The sequence below is a fragment of the Heterodontus francisci genome, chromosome 5 (genome assembly GCF_036365525.1).
Source record: "Heterodontus francisci isolate sHetFra1 chromosome 5, sHetFra1.hap1, whole genome shotgun sequence".
NCBI classification, from domain to species: domain Eukaryota; kingdom Metazoa; phylum Chordata; class Chondrichthyes; order Heterodontiformes; family Heterodontidae; genus Heterodontus; species Heterodontus francisci.
The window spans coordinates 88,344,539-88,369,222 of NC_090375.1; positions in this window are offsets into that span (position 1 = coordinate 88,344,539).

Consider the following 24,684-nt stretch of genomic DNA (forward strand, 5'->3'; position numbering starts at 1 on the left):
GTGGTGCAACACAGACTTACATTGATACCCAACGGGCAGGCAGGCCATGGGTCGCTACCTGCACAGCCTGTGCGGTGTTCTGCATTCATATCAATGAAGAATGCCAAGTGGATTGTGCAGGTAGCAGCCTGTGTTGCTGCCTGTCCCCGGGGAATCGATGTAGTCTGCATAGCTAGAAGCAGCGCCAGCCAATGAATTTCTCCCCAGTTGTGTTCCTGGTGAGTTGTAACATCATCACTCTTAGGGCTGAATTCCTGTCGGGGCCCCCAGTAAGGGATAGTGCTCATAGGGAGGGCTAGTCAGGAAATCGCGAGCTCCATGAGGGAGTAGCAAGACCTGACTGTCCGCCTCCTATACACTTGAAGCTTCAGGTTATGCTCCTACACTTCCTGCTCCTCTTCTTCCAAAGTCTTTAGCACAGAGACTTGATACTAATTCCATGGTGCTGTATTTGCCTCTTTGATGACATCCATAAACTATCTTCTGCTCATCTCACTTTTCAACCTCTGCCCACTCACTCTGGTGCTTTCATGCCAATTTTTTAATCATGTGAATTTAACAAAATGTGCAAATCAAATAACTCGAGCGTAAATTTGCACATTAATTACTGCTTACTTCTTTGGCCTCCTTATCTCGAGAGACAATGGATACGCGCCTGGAGGTGGTCAGTGGTTTGTGAAGCAGCGCCTGGAATGGCTATAAAGGCCAATTCTAGAGTGACAGGCTCTTCCACAGGTGCTGCAGAGAAATTTGTTTGTCGGGGCTGTTGCACAGTTGGCACTCCCCTTGCGCCTCTGTCTTTTTTCCTGCCAGCTACGAAGTCTCTTCGACTCGCCACATTTTAGCCCCGTCTTTATGGCTGCCCGCCAGCTCTGGCGAACGCTGGCAACTGACTCCCATGACTTGTGATCAATGTCACAGGATTTCATGTCGCGTTTGCAGACGTCTTTAAAGCGGAGACATGGACGGCCGGTGGGTCTGATACCAGTGACGAGCTCGCTGTACAATGTGTCTTTGGGGATCCTGCCATCTTCCATGCGGCTCACATGGCCAAGCCATCTCAAGCGCCGCTGACTCAGTAGTGTGTACAAGCTGGGGATGTTGGCCGCCTCGAGGACTTCTGTGTTGGAGATACGGCCCTGCCACCTGATGCCAAGTATTCTCCGGAGGCAGCGAAGATGGAATGAATTGAGACGCTGCTCTTGGCTGATATACGTTGTCCAGGCCTCGCTGCCATAGAGCAAGGTACTGAGGACACAGGCCGGATACACTCGGACTTTTGTGTTCCGTGTCAGTGCGCCATTTTCCCACACTCTCTTGGCCAGTCTGGACATAGCAGTGGAAGCCTTTCCCATGCGCTTGTTGATTTCTGCATCTAGAGACAGGTTACTGGTGATAGTTGAGCCTAGGTAGGTGAACTCTTGAACCACTTCCAGAGCGTGGTCGCCAATATTGATGGATGGAGCATTTCTGACGTCCTGCCCCATGATGTTTGTTTTCTTGAGGCTGATGGTTAGGCCAAATTCATTGCAGGCAGCCGCAAACCTGTCGATGAGACTCTGCAGGCACTTTTCAGTGTGAGATGTTAAAGCAGCATCGTCAGCATAGAAGAGTTCCCTGATGAGGACTTTCCGTACTTTGGACTTCGCTCTTAGACGGGCAAGGTTGAACAAACTGCCCCCTGATCTTGTGTGGAGGAAAATTCCTTCTTCAGAGGACTTGAACGCATGTGAAAGCAGCAGGGAGAAGAAAATCCCAAAAAGTGTGGGTGCGAGAACACAGCCCTGTTTCATGCCACTCAGGATAGGAAAGGGCTCTGATGAGGAGCCACCATGTTGAATTGTGCCTTTCATATTGTCATGGAATGAGGTGATGATACTTAGTAGCTTTGCTGGGCATCCAATCTTTTCTAGTAGTCTGAAGAGACCACGTCTGCTGACGAGGTCAAAGGCTTTGGTGAGATCAATGAAAGCAATGTAGAGGGGCATCTGTTGCTCACGGCATTTCTCCTGTATCTGACGAAGGGAGAACAGCATGTCAATGGTCGATCTCTCTGCACGAAAGCCACACTGTGCCTCAGGGTAGACGCGCTCGGCCAGCTTCTGGAGCCTGCTCAGAGCGACTCGAGCAAAGACTTTCCCCACTATGCTGAGCAGGGAGATTCCACGGTAGTTGTTGCAGTCACCGCGGTCACCTTTGTTTTTATAGAGGGTGATGATATTGGCATCGCGCATGTCCTGGGGTACTGCTCCCTCGTCCCAGCACAGGCATAGCAGTTCATGTAGTGCTGAGATTATAGCAGGCTTGGCACTTGATTATTTCAGGGGTAATGCTGTCCTTCCCAGGGGCTTTTCCGCTGGCTAGAGAATCAATGGCATCACTGAGTTCCGATTTGGTTGGCTGTATGTCCAGCTCATCCATGACTGGTAGAGGCTGGGCTGCATTGAGGGCAGTCTCAGTGACAGCATTCTCCCTGGAGTACAGTTCTAGGTAGTGCTCAACCCAGCGGTCCATTTGTTTGTGTTGGTCAGTGATTATGTCCCCTGATTTAGATTTGAGGGGGGCGATCTTCTTGATGGTTGGCCCAAGAGCTCTCTTCATGCCATCATACATTCCTCTGATGTTTCCGGTGTCTGAGGCCAGCTGAATATGACTGCATAGGTGTTGCCAGTAGTCGTTTGCGCAGCGCCTGGCTGTTCTTTGTGCAGTGCTTCTGGCTGCTTTAAGTGCTGCGGATGTTAAATTGCTGGGGGCTTTCTTGTAGTTCAACAGTGCAATGCGCTTAGCGACTATGACAGGTTCCAGCTCTTCATTATGAGATTGAAACCAGTCTGCGTTTCTCTTCGCACTTTTGCCGTAGGTGGTCAAAGCTGATTCTTAGATGGCGTCTCTGATGTGGGCCCACTTGGTCTCAGCATCCCCTGTGGGAGTGTTTTGAAGGGCTGTTACAAGCGAATTTAGAAATTTTTGTAACAGCAGTGGGTGAGAAATTCTGCTCGTGTTGATGCGCGGGTGGCCCTTCTGCTTGGAATGATGCAACTTCTTTGGTCTGAGTCTAACCTTGCTGCACACCAGGAAGTGGTCGGTGTCGCAGTCCGCACTGTGGAAGCTGGGTGTGATTTGAAGTCTGTTTAAGGCGGCTCGCCTTGTGACAATGAGGTCTAGCTGGTGCCAACGACGCGATCTTGGGTGCCTCCATGAAACCTGATGACAGGGTTTAGTGTGAAAGAACGAGTTGGTGATGCAGAGGTTATGATAGGTACACAACTCAAGCAGTCTCTGCCCATTCTCATTCATCCTTCCAACGCCATAGCGCCCAAGGCAGGAGGGCCATGAGTCATGGTCGGCCCCAACCCTGGCATTAAAGTCCCCCAGCAGGAATAGGTGTTCGGTGTTGGGGATGCTGCTAATGATGTTATGCAGTTCCTCGTAGAACTGGTCTTTAGCTTCAGGTGGGGAGCAGAGTGTAGGAGCATAGATGCTGAGTAGATGTACTGGACCAGAGGTGGTGAGCAGTCGGATGGACAGTATGCGTTCCGAGCCATTTGAGGGAGGCTCTATCATGCTGAGCAAGGAGTTTCTGATGGCGAAGACCACTCCATGCTGTCGTGGTTCTTCAGGATCCCTGCCCTGCCAGAAGAAGGTGTAGTCTTGCTCTGCTAGAGATCCACTCGCGGGGAGGCGATTCTCCTGAAGTGCTGCAATGTCTACATTGAGTCTACTGAGCTCGTTGTTAATGATGGCGGTCTTCCGAGAATCGTTGATTTGTGTAAGGTCTTCCGACAGACCAGGACACATAGTTCTGACGTTCCAGCTTGCAAAGCGAAGGGCTTCTTTCCTTTTTTCGTGTTGTTTGGTGCGGTGTATCAGTCCACCTTTCAGACAATGACCCTGAGCTCCAAGCACCCATTGAAGCCGGTAGACTGTGGCGGGACAGAACCTTATTGACCGGGGGCTGCCCGGTTTGAGGCGGGCGGTAGCTGTCCAGTGAGGTGCAATGACCTCTCCCACCGACAAACACTTAATAAGCTAAAAGAAATCTGTAGTGGAGCAATTTGAAAAGCATGGTAGAAGTTAGCACGTGTCCAATTAATGCATCTGCACAAAATTGCAATACCTTAATGCAGAGTTAGCATGTGTGCCGGCTTCGAGGCACAGAGAAAATTAGCACAATGTAAGGAATCATGTGTGCATGCCATAGCGTCTGGAACTCAAACTTCAGATAATTATGGTGCTGGGCATTAATCTATTTCCTGTGAAAACTGTAAGATGATCTAAGCATTTTTAATTTACAAAGGTGCCTTAGTGGCAAAATTGCCTCTATAACTCATTTCACTTGAAAGTGTTTCATGTAATTAATACTAGCTTTTTTAATTTAAGTACAAGCTTACATTGTAATTGTGGTAAAGGTAGAATACACAATAAAGAGTCGAACAAAAGATTTGAGTCCACCAATGGGTAGAATTGTTATTACACACAATTGACTTGATTACACATTTATACTTTCTGTATAGGTTTAAGGAGAACAAAACATATTCATCATTTATTAGTTTCTCACTCATTTCTTCATAATTCTGATTTAGGTTTTTAGGCTGCATGGAAAAAGCAATAGCTTGGCTTGTTTTCACACTCTGGCCATTATGGCAATTTACCTGAAGCGCATTTAAATTTCCGTTCGCCCTGTGTTAGTGAATAATTTATGTTCAAGAAATTATCATCAATATTACAATTTCTCAAATGCAAGCGATGCCATCAAGTAGAGCAGCCAAAAGTACAGGGGCACTGTTCAATTCAGTCTCGATGAATAAATCATAAAAGAAGGAAGAAATACTATGCTAAAATAAATAGTCCATGACGAAAAACCTCAGATGGATTATTCTCATGAATTGAAAAGATCTGGTATATTCATTGCATTTTGTTTTATGCAGTAAATTAGCTTTTCATTCACTTCATCTACACTTGTTTTCCTTTGGCAGTGTTTGTCATTCATTTTAGAAGCACAGTTTAATTGTGTCATTTATTTCTCAAATTTGAATTTTAAATTGCTCTCAGCCTCATAAATAATGTTAAACAATCCAGAAAGCACTGGGTCAAACAAGAAAAAGCCTGCCTGAAGAAGTAGCATAATAACCTGAGAGTGTTGTACTGATTTGTTGTCAAACAGTTTCAAGACGTCAATGTAAATAATACAACAGGGATATATGAAATCCCTAAGTACTGGTGTATAGTTTACCCATAACTAATTTACAGATGTAAACACTTATTACTGAGATATAAGGGCCTAGAATTTTTTTTTTTTTTGCTCTGTGCCTGTTTCTTGATTGCTAAAAGGGCACATAAACTTCCAATATAGCAGGCAGGAAGTGTGCATTTATCTTGAGCTGGAAGGGCATCGCATGCCATATATGGTCAGTCTTCTCTGTCAGCATCCAGAGTTCATGCCAGAACTAGATAAAGTAATGACGCATTTAAAGGGAAGTGTAGATGCATTTCAGGGGAACCTAGATAAACATATGAGGGAGAAGGGAATCGAGAGTTACGCTGATACAGTTAGATGAGGTAGGATGGGAGGAGGCTTAAGCGGAGGATATTGCCAGCATGGTCAGGTTGGCCAAATGTCCTGTTTGAGTTCTATATTAAACATAATTCTATGTTATGAGCAACTTTGGAAATAAGGGTCCTACACTTGTTTGAGGACTCGTTCTGATTTTGGTATGACCCAGTGCCTGATTTGCCATGTGCTAATTTCACTCAACAACTTGTGGAAAGAATGACTCCTCACTGGTGCTATTTTTAAGGAATCAAAAAGCATTTATAGGGGTTAGTTTCTAATTTGGCATTTCAGGCTGTTGGTTAACTTCTGGGTGCTTTTGGGCCTATTTTCTGATTCTAGAAAGTTTTACTGTTGAAAAGAAGATTTTGCTGGGGATGGCACTATTTTTGGCTGCCTAATAAACAGTTTGACGGCAGTGTATCTGGTCAGGTAGGGCTGTCTTTGGGGCTGGAGGAGGAGGGGAAGCAAGGAAGACAGCTGAGAGAAGGAACAGATAGAACAAGAGAGAGGAGGAGGAGAGCACTGTGCAGGAGGTCATACTCACAGCAGGTATTCATTAAGTACTTCTCCTACATGAGCTGCTCACAGTATGAGGTGCCTTTGCTTCACAAAAGAGGCTGTCACCGAGCTATGTAACCTGCTGCAATCACAACTTGAGTCTCGCACTACCTATGGCTTTCAAGGTCACTGTGGCCTTTAACCTTTATGCCATGTGCTCCTTTCAGGCTGCAGCAGATGACATCAGCGACATGTCACTGTTCACTGTCCACTACTGTATTAGGGAGGTTACCAAAGCTTTCCACACCAAGAGGTGCACCCACGTCTTGTACATCCATGGGCAGAGCTAAGCAGGATGAGTAAGCCCCAGGCTTCACTTACATTGCAGGATTCCCAAGGGTGCAAGTTTCCATAGGTTGTAGCCACATTGCCTTGCACACTCCACATCACCAGCCTGGCAACTTTACCAATTAAAAGGGATTCCACTTCCTCAATGTACAGCTGGTATGTAACCACAAGCATGCATTCTACAGGTATCCTGGCATCATTCATGACTCATTCATTTTGCGCCAGTCCTCTGAGTTGCCTTTATCCCAGCCAGACTGTCAAGTTGCAGGTTGGCTTTGAACAACAAGGATTATCCCCCTAGATGTAGCTCATAAGTCCTGTCAGAAACTTGGATACAGCTGAAAAGCCGGTATGCAACAAGAGCCATGTCACCACAAGAACATGAATGAACAAATAAACCGTGCGCTCAAACAACATTTCTGCTGCCTGGACTGTTCTGGAGGGGCTTTGCAGTACACCCTTGAGTGGATATCCAGATTGCTAGTCATCTGCAGCATGCTTCATACGTTTGCCATCATGATGGAACAGCCCTTACCACCACCTGGGCAACAAGAAGTGCAGCAGAAGCAGGAGCAATTCTTAGTTTAAGTAATGATGCAGCCTTACTACAACCATCTGCTTGCCATTCCTGCAGTCCAGTATTATGGGTCTTGCTCACACTTAACCAACACCAAATCCAGAACAAAAAATTAATTTATCGAGCAAGTTAATTATGGGCTAATTTTTCTGGCCCCATGGAGGTGGATCTGGAGGTGAGGCCAGGAGCAAATACTGAGAGTAGTTCTCCAGATCGTGGTGGTGGGTAGACAATTAGCCCAATTAAGGGCCCACTTGGGGGCAGGGTGAAGATACCACCGGGTTCTTTCCAGCGTCGGACCAACCCCCCGCTTATTGAGGAGGCCGGCGGCCCCTTGGAAGTGGCTTTCTAGTGGCAGGTCGGGGAGTCATAGAAACATAGAAACATAGATAATAGGAGCAGGTGTAGGCCATTTGGCCCTTCGAGCCTGCTCCACCATTCATTATGAACATGGCTGATCATCCAACTCAGTAACCTGTTCCCGCTTTCCTCCCATATCCTTTGATCCCGTTCACCCCAAGAGCTATATTTAACTCCTTCTTGAAAACATACAATGTTTTGGCCTCAACTGCTTTCTGTGGTAGTGAATTCCACAGGCTCACCACTCTCTGGGTGAAGAAATTTCTCCTCATCTCAGTCCTGAGAAGTTTACCCCGTATCCTTAGACTATGACCCCTGGTTCTGGACTTCCCCACCATCAGGAACATCCTTCCTGCATCTACCCTGTCAAGTCCTGTTATAATTTTATAGGTTTCTATGAGATCCCCCCCTCACTCTTCTGAACGCCAGTGAATATAATCTCAACCGACTCAATCTCTCCTCATACGTCAGTCCCGCCATCCCAGGAATCAGTCTGGTAAACCTTCGCTGCACTCCCTCTATAGCATGAACATCCTTCCTCAGATAAGGAGATCAAAACTGCACACAATATTACAGGTGTAGCCTCACCAATGCCCTATATAAGTGCAGCAAGACATCCCTGCTCCTGTACTCGAATCCTCTCGCTATGAAGGCCTCCACTCAGTCAGGCTAGCACAGACCTCCTGGGATGTGACGGCCACAAGCCATCCTGTGGAATGGCTCCCCCTCCAAAATGATCGCCTGACAGCAGTGGCGATGTGGGATTTTTAATTTGTTCCAATGTTGCAGAGAATGCCTCCATTTTGAGGCAATCTCGTGGTCACCTGCCTGCCTCAGCAGCACCCACCTCTCTCAGTGGGGCTGCCGGCCAGACGCTCCTGCAGCACCCCCTAGTCTGTCCGCTGTCCTTCATTAGTTAGGGCTCCCAGAAGCAGCTTCTTAGTTGGCCACCTCTGGGAAGATTGCAACCGACGTCCCGCCATGGCCCTTTCCTGATTCCCAACTTGGAATTAAGGCTTATGTCGGGATCATGACCGAACTGGGAAAATTCAGCCCAATATCGCCAAGAATTAATAGAAATATTGATGAATCACCCTTATGCACGACCTTCGTGCCTATCTTGTGTGCAGGTTTATATATCTTAGTGCTCCTACTTGTTTCCCGATGGCTATAGTTGTGAGTTAGAAGGCTGCTGAATTTCCACCAAAGACATTTCAAATAACTATGGTAGGTGATCTCAAGCAGCTGTAGGCCTTGAGGGCTCAGTGGTGGTCTGCAGCATTTCAACATGGGCCAGGACAGTCTGGTCCAGCTGGCTGTGCAGCACTAACAAGTGCACTAGTGGAGTGGGTGGTGGGTTGGTGGAAGAGCAGACATCCATTCTGAGAGAGAACAAAAGGGACCTCTCCCATAGAGGTAAGGCGACTTTTCTGAGACTGCTTCTCAGCAGCGTCTCCTGCAGCTCTGTGCAAGAATAGAGTGCATGCAAAATTTAGCAGCTATGACTTGTTTTAAAGACATTAGCTGCACAGATGTTTAAGGCAGTGGTCACTACCTAGCAGAGTTATCCCCATCCTGAAATTTATTTGAAGCTCTGGGGCATGGAGACAGCATATTTCCTATGTTTCCAGAGAGAACTGTAGGCACTTCTTTTACAATATGCCAAGGTAGGAGAGCCTTGGTGTGTAAACATGAGTTAGGCAAAGTTTGGGACAAAACTGCCTCAACTGCAATTACACCTTTCCTTCAAGTTATATATTGGGAGGAACTAGTAAAGCAAAGACAGACACCAAGATGGCCAGATCACATGGCTTCATCACACCCTGGGTTTGCTCATAACATAGCAATAGATTACACTGCTTCCCCCTTTTAAAAAATAAACAAATACATTCCTAGCTTTCCAATGTATCCTGTGGGCATAGCCATTTTGTTCCATTTTCAAATGTAACAGTGACTCAGTACACTTTACTGTGGTTGTAACAGTGATACAGAAGCTAAGTTAGCCTAATTAGAAAAAACTCACCAAAGCCATTGTAGTGGGTAGTTGAATCAGATGGAGACTAGGACCCTGCAGAATCCATTCAACTGAGTGCAGCCACACATTTTCAGAAACCATGAGGCTCAACACAATCTAGTTGAAAATCTTCACCATCCTAGCACGTAGGTCACTGGGAGCTAGCTTATATTATTAATCATAATCTCTACTGCCATTTTCTGCAAAAATATTTGCACATTAATCCCACTTTGTTGCCAAAATCTGTTATGTATTGGGAGGAACGAGTAAAGCAAGTCAGACACCAAGATGGCCAGATCACAAGTTTAATTACATCTTTACACACTTGGCATGCGCATAACATTGAAGTGCCTAATCAGACTCTTTTCTATTCTATAACCAAGATAAAGAGAAGTATATCCAGAAGGATACCCCACTTCAGAATTATGCTTGAGGCAAATTAAATTGCAACTGGCAAAATGTCAAATAGGAGGTTGCAAATTAATGCCAAAATTGCAACAATTCCTGAACAGGTAAACTTTGTACTATACTGGTCAGTCTGCTGTTAATATTAAATAAGGATTGTAGACTTTGGGTCAAAGTAACAGGAGTTTATTTACAGGAGTCTTATCTCTAAGGCATCTACATTAACACTGAACAACACAAGTTCAGACTCATGACATCACATCCTGTGATGATGCTTAAAATCTATATACATAATCTACCCAGGAACAGTTTATGTACATTATACTACATCTCCCTCCAAGTCTCAGCATGCATCAGGTCTTAATGCTGTGGGGTCTCACGACTCAGCCATAGCGTGTTCTTCTTTCACTGGTTTGGGGTATTGGGTCTCTCGGTTCTTCTTCCTCACTTTCCTATGGGTGAGTGGAACTACTGGATGACTCAGGTTCTCTGTTTTCACTGTCGTCTGGGTGATCTATTGTTGGTTGTATCACCAGTTCATCAGCTCTGTCTGGTAACTGATTCTCTTGATTTTTCCCATTTGTTTTTTCTGTGATGTCAGTACCAATGATCTTCTATTTTTCCTTATCGATCCCTGGTCTGTCTGGACTATGTAGGATCGATGATATGGAGATTTCTCCATCACTTCTCCATATTGACCCTGATCTTTAATCCAAACCAAACCTCCAGGTCGTAGGTCTGTTGGACTTTTCACTCTGTAGTGTCTATCATGATTCTCCATTTGGATTGACCTCATTTTCTCTTCTCTCACCCTCACCCTTTCCCAGTCTTCTGTACCAATTCAATGACTGAAGGGTTCTTGGGAGTGTGGGTAGTTGTGTCCTCAATCTCCTACCCATTAGAAACTCACATGGGGCCAACTCATTCTGGAGTGGCATTGATCGATAGTTTAATAGTGCCAGCTGAAAATCCTCATTCTTTCTCAGTATCATTTTCAAGGATTGAACACTTCCCTCTGCTTCTCCATTGCCCTAGCAATACCTCGGTGAACTTGTAAAATGGGCAAACCCATTCGTTTCTGCAAAATCTTTAAAGGATTCATTTGCGAATTGTGGGCCATTATCGGAGATCACTAGGTCTGGAATGACATGTGTGGTGAAATTTCTTTTAGTGATTTGATTACGGCTTCAGAACTTTGGCCATGTATTGGATTGACTTCAACCCATCTGGAGTAATGGTCAATGACAATAAGGAAAATCTTCCCTTTATGTTCAAACAAGTCCAGTCCCAGGCGCTCCCCCATGGCCTGGACAGAAACAAAGACGACATCAGTGGCTCTCTGGAGTCCTGTCCGGTTGTAGCACTCATGATACACCTGGAAATCATGTCTTTGATCTCTTTGGAAATCCCGGGCTACCATACTGAGTTTCTTGCTCTTTCTCTACACTTGGTGATTCCTAAGTGCCCTTGGTGTAGTTTCTCTAGCATGTCTAACCCTAAAGCCCATGGAATAACTAGTCTTTCGTCATAGACTGATAAGTCATCCACAATGGTAAGATGGCTTTGTTGCTCATGATATTTTCTTAAAATCAAGTTATTAGTCCAACCTTCTTGGCAAAACTGTCTTACTTTTTCGCAGACTTCATTGTCTTTCTGTACGTTTCAAATTTGGTGTAATCCTGGAGCAGTTGCCAGCAAATCTTCAGTTATAACTAAAGCAAAGACTTTCACTTCCTCCTGGAATGAAACAGCTCCCACTTCAGGTATAGCAATTGATGCTCTTGATAACGTGTCAGCTGTCACCTGATGTTTCTCTGGGACATATTCAGTTGTTGTGTCGTATCTCATTAGATGTAGTTGAAATCTCTGTACCTTTGGGGGTAATTTTGCTAACTCTTTTGAATTAAGCGGCTTTACTACTAATGGCTTGTGGTCAGTTTGGATCTTGACCTTCAGGCTCAGTACGTAGTCCGAAAATATTTTGCACGCCCATGCTGCTGCCAAAGCTTCCTTTTCAATCACTGCATGCCTTTGTTCTGTCTCTGTCAATGAATGACAGGCAAATTACACAGGCCTGTGTTGTCCATCTTTTTGAATCTAGAACAAGACTGCATCTAATCCTGTCGACGATGCATCTGCTGCAATAATGGTCACTAGTTCTGGGTCATAATGCGGCAAAACTTCTGAAGAAGTTAACATTCCCTTGATCTTCTCAAAATTAATTTTCTGTCATCTCCCCAGCACCAGGCATTCAACCCATGAATCACTGTAAATCTGTTAAGTTCTTTGGCTCTGGGAAATCCTTTATTGCCTTCGCCTTCTGTGGATCTATCTTGATGCCAGATCCATCACTTATGTGGCCAAAGAGCCTCACTATCTTCTGTGAGAATACACACTTCTCATTTAATGAAACCTGCCTCTTGTAATCTGTGTAATACCGCTCTTAGTCTTGTGTCGCATTCTTCTTGGTTTGGTCCATGAATCTGAACATCATCCATGTGGCAGATGATTCCCTCTAAGCCTTCTAGGATTGTTGACATCGTCTGTTGGAATATCTCTGGTACCGATGCAATACTGAATGGCAATCTGTTGATACAGAATCTACCAAACGGTGTGGTAAAGGTAGCTAACAATTTAGACTCTTTGTCTTAAGGCAACTGCCAGAACTTGCTATTTGCGTTTTTTCCCAATTTGGCAAGGCTGTCTTCGACTGACGCCATATGGTAAATCTCTCTCTCTACAGCTTTATTGAGTTGGGTAAGGTCCAAACAAATCTAATAGACCTGTTTGGTTTCTTGACTGGAACCATCCCAGAGCACCACCTAGTGGGTTAGTCACTGCAGAAATAACTCCTTGGCTTAGCATGGCATCGATTTTCTTCTTCACCTTTGTGGGTGTTGGACCTTTCTCGGTGTGAACAAACATACCAGTTCTGCCTCTTTGTTGAGAGTAATGTGCTACTCTGTTTTTAATTTTCCTAAACCTTCAAATAATTTGGGGAATTCAGCTCTAAAATCACTGAGCTGTTTCTCTTGTCTCTTGATCTCTTCCACCCTGCATAATAGTTGTAAGGCGAAACCAGCTTTCTTACTGAGTAGTGAACAAGCTTGCTTGTTCACATTTCCAGAATGATGTTATTTCTGTGTTTTAAAGTTATTTGTATTTCTCCTACAACCTTTAAATGAATTCCTTCCGGCCCATATAATTTCTTGTTGGTTTTCCTAAGCCTTTCCTTCCTCAGCCATGGTGTTTTGTCAGATAGGACTGAAACTGCTGCTCCTGTAACTAACCTGAAGTTGATTTTATTTTTCTCCACTAAGATTTCTGCTTCCCAGCAATCTTCATTTTTCTCTTGCACTTCCCCAAGGAAGGGAGTATTGATCAATTATTGGTCTTTTATTTCATCTTTTTTTTGCTAGTTTGCAGTGTTTGTTTCCTGCTGCGACAGACCTACTCAAAGTGCCCCCTTTTCTTGCACCAGAAACATTTAGCTTCCCAGGTTGGGCAAAGTTCCCGCTGGTGCCACCCCCGGCCAGACCTACCGCAATTCAGTGTTGCTGCCTGTAGATGTCTTTCTCACCTCTCGGGCTTTCTGACGCCATTATTCTCTGTCTTCGCCACTTACTCAACTGATTCTAGAATTTCTGAGGTTGGACTCCCCAATCCCCCTGAACTAGTAGTCGATTAAATTTTCGGGCCTCTGCCTACTGGCTCAACAGAAAGGCTTTTTAAAAAGTCAAATCCTCTTCTGACTGAAGCTGGTCTGACAGTGTTTCGTCTATGACTCTGACTACTATTCTGTCCCGAATCTGTTCTTCTTGCAAGCTCCTGTGGTCGCAATCGTCAGCTATTTTATCTTGATCATTAATGAATGAATTGATACTTATCTTTTTGGGTGCGTTTGTTGAATTTCACCTTTTCCACGGTAACATTCTTTCTGATCTTATAATATCCTTCCAAGGCTTTTATTACTTTGTGGTTTCCTTTTTATCAATCCCCAGGGTAGTTAAAATGTCATCTGCACTGTTTCCCATCCCGTACAGTAAAGCACTGAGCAGTTCTCTGTCTAGTCGTGCCACTAGATCCGCCGCAGAATGGTACCAGTCGAATCTTCGAATCCACCTTGGCCGCGTCTTGGCCTGGTTGGGCCCCGCTGCTCGCTCGAAGCTCTCCGCTAAGAGTATCGACTTCTCCATGCTCTCTCTGATGTTTTCGATATCTTCTGTCTTTACCTCACAAAATTAATTTTTTACCGCTGCCACCATATACTATATTGGTCAGTTAATATTAAATGAGGATAATAGACTTTGGGTCAAAGTAACAGCAGGTTATTTACTGGGTTCTTATCTCTGAGGCATCTACATTAACACTGAGCAACACAAGGTTCAGATTCATGACATCACATCCTGTGATGATGCCCAGCAACAGCTTATGCATATTATACAACAAACCAAACAGCAAATACTATGAACAAATGCAAGGAAACTTAATGAATAAATATCGTAGCAAAGAGAATTGTAAAGCTAACAATTAAATTCCATTTTAAGAATACAATAACCAAAATAGATTGAAGTGCTGTTACTGCAGTATCCATTTTGAGCAAGTGCCAAGAAACTTTTTTTTTATTTCCAAAATATACTTTATTCATAAAAATCTGTAAAAATTACATTGCCAAACAGTTTCAAACAGCACCAAAAAATACAAACATTGCAAGGGAGACCAGTTTCCTTCAATACAATCATGAGTTGCCTCACAACCCTTCCATTTCATTTGTCATGCCATTAACATTTTACATTTTACAGCAAAACAAAATTTTCCCGATACAGTTCGAGGGGTTTCCCATGGATCCAGCCCCTCCGTTCAGCTTGGTGGGGGGACCTTACACTGTGGTCTTTCCCCATTGAGCCTTTGCTGCGGCTGCCCCAAGCTTTAGTGCGTCCTTCAGCACGTAGTCCTGGACCTTGGAATGTGCCAGTCTGCAACATTCGGTGGTGGACAACTCTTTGCGCTGGAAGACCAGCAAGTTTCGGGCAGATCAAAGGGCGTCTTTCACCAAATTGATAGTCCTCCAGCAGCAGTTGATGTTTGTCTCGGTGTCCGTCCCTGGGAACAGCCCGTAGAGCACAGACTCCTGTGTTACAGAGCTGCTTGGGAATGAACCTCGACAAAAACCACTGCATCTCTTTCCACACCTGCTTTGCAAAGACACATTCCAGGAGGAGGTGGGCAACCATCTCTTCCCCACCACAGCGGCATTGTGCGGAGGGGGCGAGACTTCGGGCATGCAGGAAGGATCTGACGGGGAGGGCCCTTCTCACCACCAGCCAAATGCCAAGAAACTTTAGTGCATTCTTGTCAAAAAGTGGGGAATGGTGTCCAATTAATTTTCCAGAGCTTAATGACAGTACCCTGTGGCTGATCCTCTTCATTGTAAAGGTGGCTTTGCTGATGATTGGTACACTTTGTAACTGGGGTGAACAATAGATCTAAGGCCTGTATACTGAACTTCACAATCCCACTTGCTTCATTGCCGTAGTTACTAGAGCAGACAATTGTATAATTGGCTTTGGAAGCCATGTTTTCTTCTTCCATGGAAATTTGTGTTTGAAACCCAAAAATATGGTGTAAGTGACGGTCAATGACAAGAATATATTTGCCTCATGTGTTCATCACTCATAAGTTCTTTCAACAAGCCCGCATGTCTGGCCATATTTGATGGAAGCTAAGTTCAGCAACTGGGATTTAGTTGTCCTTGTGGATAATGTACTCGAGACGCAGAACTTTTGTTTGAGAGCCAGCCTGCAATAAAAATCGGGAGGGAGGCAGTGTGGGTAGCAATCTGAGCTTGCATCAGTGCAAAGTCTAGAATGAGGATTTTTAGCTAGCACTATTAAGCTATTGATCAATGCCACTCCAGAACAGGTTGGCCTCATGTGAGTTTCTACTGGGTAGGAGATTGAGGACACAACTGAGGCAATATTTGCAAAAGGTTCCACAATGTGAAGCAGGTCACCACCATTATTTTTGAATGTAACTAAATGGATCCTGTCTTATTATACAGGCTCGTACAGAAAAGAATACACTGGGCTTCAGTCATCTCTCTTAAAGTGCAGCCATGTTTTTTTTCTCAACTAAGATGATACACAACTTAAGAGCGAAGAGTAGCACAGGTGGAGGTGCTAGTAAGAGAAAAACCGCAGCACAAAGTCTCTTGCTTGTTGAGACACTGAGAAGGTTTGAGAGAGAATCAAATAAGCATTAATGTTACCAAAAACATTCCATTTTCTTTAAGGAAAACAAAATATGATAGCTATGTTTGCATACTTACAGATAGTGTACAGCTGCTTTGTTCTTGTATTACCAGTACAGAAGTGAAATATTTACACAGACCTATAGACTAATCACTGTCTCATTGACTCTCCTCACAGATACTGGAGAATCCCCAGTGTTCAAAGACAAGAAGAGCGCCAATCACCAGAAAACCGAACATTATACTCACATTACCACTTAGCACAACCAAAAAGTTACCTTGAAAGGCACAGGCAATGAAAGAGATGAATCATAGAATTTTACCGCAAATAAACAGGGAATTTGTCCCATCAAGTATGCACTGGTGTTCATTTTCCACATGCGACTAGTCTAATCCCATTCTCTTGCTTCCTCCCCATGTTCTTTAATATTCCTCGTCTTCAAGCAACTAATTCTCTTTTTTTTAAATGGTGGACTCTGGGCTGGATTTTATGTTGGGCAGACGGGAGCTGCCGCCGATGTAAAAGTCGGTGGTGAACCCGCTTCCGCCTAGCTTGGGGATCCGTCCCGTATTTTACGGGTCCCCAGGCTTTAATTGTTCCAAGACGGGACTTCCATCCGCTTGAGAGAGGAAGTTCCGCCTCATTGAGCTGCCGACCAATCATCGGGCCAATAGTTCTTAGCCCCAGCAGCGCCACTGGGAGCGATGGCCACTACTAGGACTGCAGCCCAGCTGAGGACATGGAGCCAGTACTGTAGGTAAGTTTCTGTTGCCTCGCCGGGGGTAATCGGTCGGGCCCCGGTGAGGCAAGGGTGGTTGTTTGGGGGGAAGGGGGGCGTCTTCGGTCCTGGGGGTGGTTGGGGAAGCAGGGGCAGCCCTCAATTGGGCACCCTGTGCCCGATTGTCAGGAGCCCCCCCGGGGCACTGAGAGGCCACCAACTTTCACTGGGTGGCCTTTCCCGGTTCCAGGACGCCCGCATGCCACAGGTAAAATCCCCATGGAGGTGGGCAAAGGCCCTTAAGAGGCCGTTAATTGCTACTATCTGGCTAGCTGGGGTGGCGTAAAATTCCAGCCTCTGTTTCAACAACAGCTTGTAGCACAGAATTTTGCATTCTAACTCCTCACTCACACTTTGTAAATACACCCAGGCAGAAAACTTGCATGATGTCGCTAAAGTAAATGTTGGTCCCTTAGAGGATGAGATTACAGGATTAATAATGGACAAAAAGGAAATGGCAGAGACATTGAACAACTATTTTGTATCTGTCTTCACTGCAGAAGACACTAAAAACATCCCAATAATAATAGAAAATAAGGCAGCAAAGAGGAAGGAGGAACTTCAAACAATCACTATCACTGGAAAAAAAATACTAAGAAACTAATGGGACTAAAGGCTGACAAGTCCACTGGACCTGATGGCCTACATCCTAGGCTCTTAAAAGAATTGGCTGCAGAGATAGTCGATGCACTGGTTGTAAACTTCCAAAATTCCCAAATTCTGGAATGATCCCACCGATTGGAAAACTGCAAATGTAATGCAAGAAAGGAGGGAGACAGAAAGCAGGAAACTATAGGCCGGTTAGCCTAACATCTGTCATTGGGTAAATGCTGGAATTCATTATTAAGGAAGTGATAGCAGGAAATTTAGAAAATCATAATACAATCAAGGTAAAGGAAAATTGTGTTTGACAAATTTTTAGAGTTCTTTGAGGATGTAACAAGCAGGGTGGATAAAGGGGAACCAGTAGATGTAATGTATTTGGATTTCCAAAAGGTATTCAATAAGGTGTCACATAAAAGGTATGTCAGCCAAAAGCGACGTCTCAATTCATTCCATCTTCGCTGTCTCCGGAGAATACTTGGCATCAGGTGGCAGGACCGTATCTCCAACACAGAAGTCCTCAAGGCGGCCAACATCCCCAGCTTGTACACACTACTGAGTCAGCGGTGCTTGAGATGGCTTGGCCATGTGAGCTGCATGGAAGATGGCAGGATCCCCAAAGACACATTGTACAGTGAGCCCGCCACTGGTATCAGACCCACCGGCCGTCCATGTCTCCGCTTTAAAGACATCTGCAAACGCGACATGAAATCATGTGACATTGATCACAAGTCGTGGGAGTCAGTTGCCAGCGTTCGCCAGAGCTGGCGGGCAGCCATAAAGACGGGGCTAAAATGTGGCGAGTCGAAGAGACTTAGTAGTTGGCAGGAAAAAAGGCAGAGGCGCAAGGGGAGAGCCAACTGTGCAACAGCCCCGACAAACAAATTTCTCTGCAGCACCTGTGGAAGAGCCTGTCACTCTAGAATTGGCCTTTATAGCCACTCCAGGTGCTGCTTCACAAACCACTGACCACCTCCAGGCGCGTATCCATTGTCTCTCGAGATAAGGAGGCCAAAGAAGAAAACGTTACGACATAAGATGCGATCACATAGTGTTGGGGGTAATATATCAGCATAGACAGAGGATTGGCTAACTAACAAGAAACAGAAGACGGAATTTTATGCACCCCACAGGAGCAGGATGGAGGCGGGGTGGGGGGAGAGTAAAATTGAGTGGGAGGCGGGGGGTGCCATTCCCTTCGCCTTCCTGCCCCTGCTGCAATTTTACAAATGGTGGCGGAGAGGACAAACGGCCTGCCCTTCCCAGGCCAATTAAGGCCCTAAGTAGCCAATGGGGCGGCACAGTGGCGCAGTGGTCAGCACCGCAGCCTCACAGCTCCAGCGACCCGGGTTCAATTCTGGGTACTGCCTGTGTGGAGTTTGCAAGTTCTCCCTGTGTCTGCGTGGGTTTCCTCCGGGTGCTCCGGTTTCCTCCCATATGCCAAAAGACTTGCGGGTTGATAGGTAAATTGGCCATTATAAATTGCCCCTAGTATAGGTAGGGGAATATAGGGACAGGTGGGGATGTGGTAGGAATATGGGATTAGTGTAGGATTAGTATAAATGGGTGGTTGATGGTCGGCACAGACTCGGTGGGCCGAAGGGCCTGTTTCAGTGCTGTATCTCTAACTAACTAACTAACTAATTAATTGCCACTTAAGGGCCTTCTCCCATTGCCTCTGGTATTCTGATCAGACACTGTGTTCCTGATGAGGGATACCCTGAGCACAAGCCATCCCCACTGGAGCACCTCCCCTACCCTTCTCAAGCAACCCTCCAGCGCCTTGCTAGGGCCCAGCCAATTGTTCCTGCACACTTACCTGCATTCTGGGGCCTCTTCCATGTTGCTGGTCCTGGCTGGTGCAGACCCAGCAGTGGCCACCGCTCCTGGTGGCACTGCAGGGACTGAAGAGCTGCCAGCCTGCTGATGGTCAGTAGCTCTTAGAGGTGGGACTTCCTGCCTCAGAGGTGTGGAAGTCCTACCCGAGGCCAATTAAGGGCCTGGGCCATGTAAAGTCACGGCATGGTTTCCAGGTCCGGCGGAGGCAGGCTTGCCACCGACTTTTTCTGCCGATGGGTGGGGCCTCTCACCCAATGTAAGATTCCGGCCAGAGAGTCGGGATAAACCGGTTGTTTTCAGGTTGGCAAACTGTAACTAGTGGGGCACCACAGGGATCAGTGCTGGGGCCTCAACAATTTGCAATCTATATTAATGACTTGGATGAAGGGACCGAGTGCATTGTAGCTGATGATACAAGGATAGGTGGGAAAGCAAGTTGTAAGGAGGGCATAAAGAGTCTGCAAACGGATATAGATCGGTTAGGTGAGTGGGCAAAAATTTGGCAGATGGAGTAGAATGTGGGGAAATGTGAGATTATCCACTTTGTAGGAAGAATAGAAAATCAAAATATTATTTAAATGAAGAGAGACTACAGAATGCTGCGATACAGAAGAATCTGGGTATCCTCGTACATGAATCACGAAAAGTTAGCATGCAGGTACAGCAAATAATTAGGAGGGCAAATGGAATGTTGACCTTTATTGCAAGGGTGATGGAGTATAAAAGTAGGGAAGTCTTGATACAACTATACAGAGCATTTGTGAGACTACAAGTAGAGTACTGCGTACAGCTTTGGTCCCCTTATTTAAGGAGGGATATACTTGTGTCAGAGGCAGTTCAGAGAAGGTTCACGAGGCTGATTCCTGGGATGAAGGAGTTGTCTTATGAGGAAATGTTAAGCAGGTTGGGCCTAAACCCATTGGAGTATAGATGAATGAGAGGTGATCTTATTGAATATATAAGATTCTGAGAGGGCTTGACAAGGTAGATGCTGAGAGGATGTTTCCCTTGTGGGGGAATCTAGAACTAGGGGGCACAGTTTTAGAATAAGGGGTCTTCCATTTAAGTGGTGATGAGGAGGAATTTCTTCTGTCAGAGGGTCTTTAATCTTTAGAATTCTCTACTCCAGACAGCAGTAGAGGCTGGGTCATTGAAGATATTCAAGGCTAGTCAGATTTTTGATCTACAAGGGTGTTAAGAGTTATGGGGGGTTGGCAGGAAAGTAGGGTTGAGGCCATGATCAGATCAGCCATGATCTTACTGAATGGCGGAGCAGGCTCGAGGGGCCAAATGGCCTACTCCTGCTCCTATTTCTTATGTTCTCATGTCCATGCTGGCTGTTATAAATTTGTGAGATCCTAGATCCCTTCACCATATGATGGTGTCAGTTGCTTCTCTAAGTGATCTTATGGGAGTTGATCACACTGCTGTATATTTAGTTGCATAATGGTGTAATCCAGGAGCATAATAATGATAATCCTTTGGGATCTGGACTGAATATTTGTGTCTTTCACACAAATGCTTCTTCAGTTCCTCTAGAGGTAGGCCAAGCAAGTACTTGGTGAGATGAGGCCTGATATGAATCAAATTGAACAAGGTGTCTCTTTACTGTTCCTCCAGCAGTTCTGTCTGGAACTTGCTGCCTCCAAGGATAGCAGAAGCAGAGACAATCAATGATTCCAAAAGGGAACTGGATGGGAACTTGGAGGCAAATAAACCTGCAGGGGATAGAGCAGGGGAATGGGACTGACTGGATTCCTCTACAGAAAGCTAGCATGGACTTGATAGGCTGAATGGCCTCCTTCTGTGCCATAATGACTCTATGACCTATTTCCCTTGCAGATTACTCTTTAAAATCCTTGGTACCTAACACAGCATCCTATTGCAAAAAGCCTCTGTGCCAACCTGTGTCTCAATCTCTTTGCTTGCAGCTAATAAAATGGATCAAAGACTTTCCAATATGATAGGTATGAAGTGTTTTTGAATTACCCAGACAGGATAAGGATGTGCTTATTTGCAACATCAAAGCTGGCTCATTCACATCTTAAATTTCTATCATTCCAGCCTTTTCCTTAAACTTAAACTTTCTACATCATAATTTTTTTTTTTAAATCACAAATTAACTCTTTTTTCCAAATTTTGTTTGTAAAAAGTAGCCAGTAAAATGACTGAAACATGCCACTGGTCCAAGGGTGTATCAGAGATCTCTGGCACTGACCCCACCAATGTACCTGGGAGCAGAGGGAGATTACCTTTTTTACATAATCCCAACCATCTGGTTCACTAATGTCCTTTAGGAAAGGAAATCTGCTGTCCTTACCTGGTCTGGCCTACAGGTGACTCCAGACCCACAGCAATGTGGTTGACTCTTACATGCCCTCTGAAATGGCCTAGCAAGCCACTCAGCTGTATCTAACCGCTACAAAATCAATAAAAAGGAATGAAACCGGACAGACCAACTGGCATCGACCAAGGCACCGGAAACGACAACGGCAAACCCAGCCCTGTCGACCCTGCAAAGTCCTCCTTACTAACATCTGGGGGCTTGTGCCAAAATTGGGACAGCTGTCCCACAGACTAGTCAAGCTGCAGCCTGACATAGTCATATTCACAGAATCATACCTTACAGTCAATGTCCCAGACACTGCCATCACCATCCCTGGGTATGTCCAGTCCCACCGGCAGGACAGACCCAGCAGAGGTGGTGGCACAGTGGTATACAGTAGGGAGGGAGTTGCTGTGGGAGTCCTCAATATTGACTCTGGACCCCAAGAAGTCTCATGGCATCACATCAAACATGCACAAGGAAACCTCCTGCTGATTACCACCTACCGCCCTTCCTCAGCTGATGAGTCAGTACTCCTCCATGTTGAACAGCACTTGGAGGAAGCACTGAGGGTGGCGAGGGCACAAAATGTACTCTGGGTGGGGGACTTCAATGTCCATCACCAAGAGTGGCTCGGTAGCACCACTACTGGCCGAGCTGGCCGAGTCCTAAAGGACATATCTGCTAGACTGGGTATGCGGCAGGTGGTGAGGGAACCAACAAGAGGGGAAAACATACTTGACCTCGTCCTCACCAATCTGCCTGCCGCAGATACATCTGTCCATGACAGTATTGGTAGGAGTGACCACCGCACAATCCTTGTGGAGGCGAAGTCCCGCCTTCACATTGAGGATACCTTCCATCGTGTTGTGTGGCACTACCACCGTGCTAAATGGGATAGATTTCAAACAGATGTAGCAATGCAAAACTGGGCATCCATGAGCGCTGTGGACCATCAGCAGCAGCAGAATTGTACTCAACCACAATCTGTAACCTCATGGCCCGGCATATCACCCACTCTATCATTACCATCAAGCCAGGAGACCAACCCTGGTTCAATGAAGAGTGCAGTCAAAATGAGGTGTCAACCTGGTGAAGCTACAACACAGGACTATCTGTGTGCCAAACTGCGTAAGCAGCATGTGATAGACAGAGCTAAGCGATCCCATAACCAAAGGATCAGATCTAAGCTCTGCTGCCACATCCAGCCGTGAATGGTGCTGGACAATTAAACAACTAACTGGAGGAGGTGGCTCCACAAATATCCCCATCCTCAATGATGGGGGAGCACAGCACATCAGTGCGAAAGATAAGGCTGAAGCATTTGCAACAATCTTCAGCAAGAACTGCCGAGTTGATGATCCAGCTTGGCCTCCTCTGAAGTCCCCAGCATTACAGATGCCAGACTTCAGCCAATTCAATTCACTCCGCATGATATCAAGAAACGACTGAAGGCACTGGATACGCCAAAAGCTATGGGCCCTGACAATATTCTGGCAATAGTACTGAAGACCTGTGCTCCAGAACTTGCCGTGCCCCTATCCAAGCTGTTCCAGTACAGCTACAACACTGGCACTTACCCTGCAATGTGGAAAATTTCCCAGGTATGTCCTGTACACAAAAAGCAGGATAAGTTCAACCCGGCCAATTACTGGCCCAGCAGCCTGCTCTCAATCATCAGTAAAGTGATGGAAGGTGTCATCAACAGTGCCATCAAGCGGCACTTGCTTAGCAACAACCTGCTCAGTGATGCTCAGTTTGGGTTCCGCCAGGGCCACTCAGTTCCTGACCTCATTACGGACTAGGAGGACGTTCCTCAGGGTAGTGGCCTAGGCCCAACCATCTTCAGCTGCTTCATCAATGATCTTCCTTCAATCATAAGGTCAGAAGTGGGGATGTTCGCTGATGATTGCACAATGTTCAGCACCATTCGTGACTCCTCAGATACTGAAGCAGTCTGTGTAGATATGCAGCAAGACCTGGATATATCCAGGCTTGGGCTGCTAAGTGGCAAGTAACATTCGTGCCACACAGTGCCAGGCAATGATCATCTCCAACAAGAGAGAATCTAACCATCTTCCCTTGACATTCAATGACATTACCATCGCTGAATCCCCCACGATCAACATCCTAGGGGCCACCATTGACCAGAAACTGAACTGGAGTAGCCATATAAATACCATGGCTACAAAAGCAGGTCAGAGGCTAGGACTCCTGAGGCGAGTAACTCACCTCCTGACTCCCCAAAGCCTGTCCACCATCTACAAGGCACAAGTCAGGAGTGTGATGGAATACTCTCCACTTGCCTGGATGGGTGCAGCTCCAACAACACTCAAGAAGCTTGACACCATCCAGGACAAAGCAGCCCACTTGATTGGCACCTCATTTACAAACATTCACTCCCTCCACCACCGACGCACAGTGGCAGCAGTGTGTACCATCTGCAAGATGCACTGCAGCAATGCACCAAGGCTCCTTCGACAGCACCTTCCAAACCCACAACCTCTACCAACTAGAAGGACAAGGGCAGCAAGTACATGGGAACACCACCACCTGCAAGTTCCCCTCCAAGTCACACACCATCCTGATTTGGAACTATATCGCCGTTCCTTCACTGTTGCTGGGTCAAAATCCTGGAACTTCATTCCTAACAGCACTGTGGGTATACCTACCCCAAATGGACTGTAGCGGTTCAAGAAGGCAGCTCACCACCACCTTCTCAAGGGCAATTAGGGATGGGCAATAAATGCTGGCTTGGCCAGCGACACCCACGGCCCATGAATGAATGAAAAAAAAAAGCATTTATGCCATCAAGGGTGTAATTTGGGTGCCTGCCAGAAGGAGAAAGGTTGTAAAATGTGACATATGGGTTCCACTCCTGGGGGATGCTGGGATCCCCCAAAAAGATGCATCAGTTGCCCCAATGAAAGAGGTAGACCCAGGGGAGATCGATCTCAAAAACGGAAGATATTTCCTTGGAATGATTTTCTACCTGGGCCGGTCCTGCACTGTGGGAATGAAGTCCATTTGCAGGCTAAAATAGCATGGGAAAGTATTTATATTATAGAGCCCTGATCTACATGGCTGAATGAACTTTCTACTTGTTCCCTGTGCTAGCATTGGCCACCTAT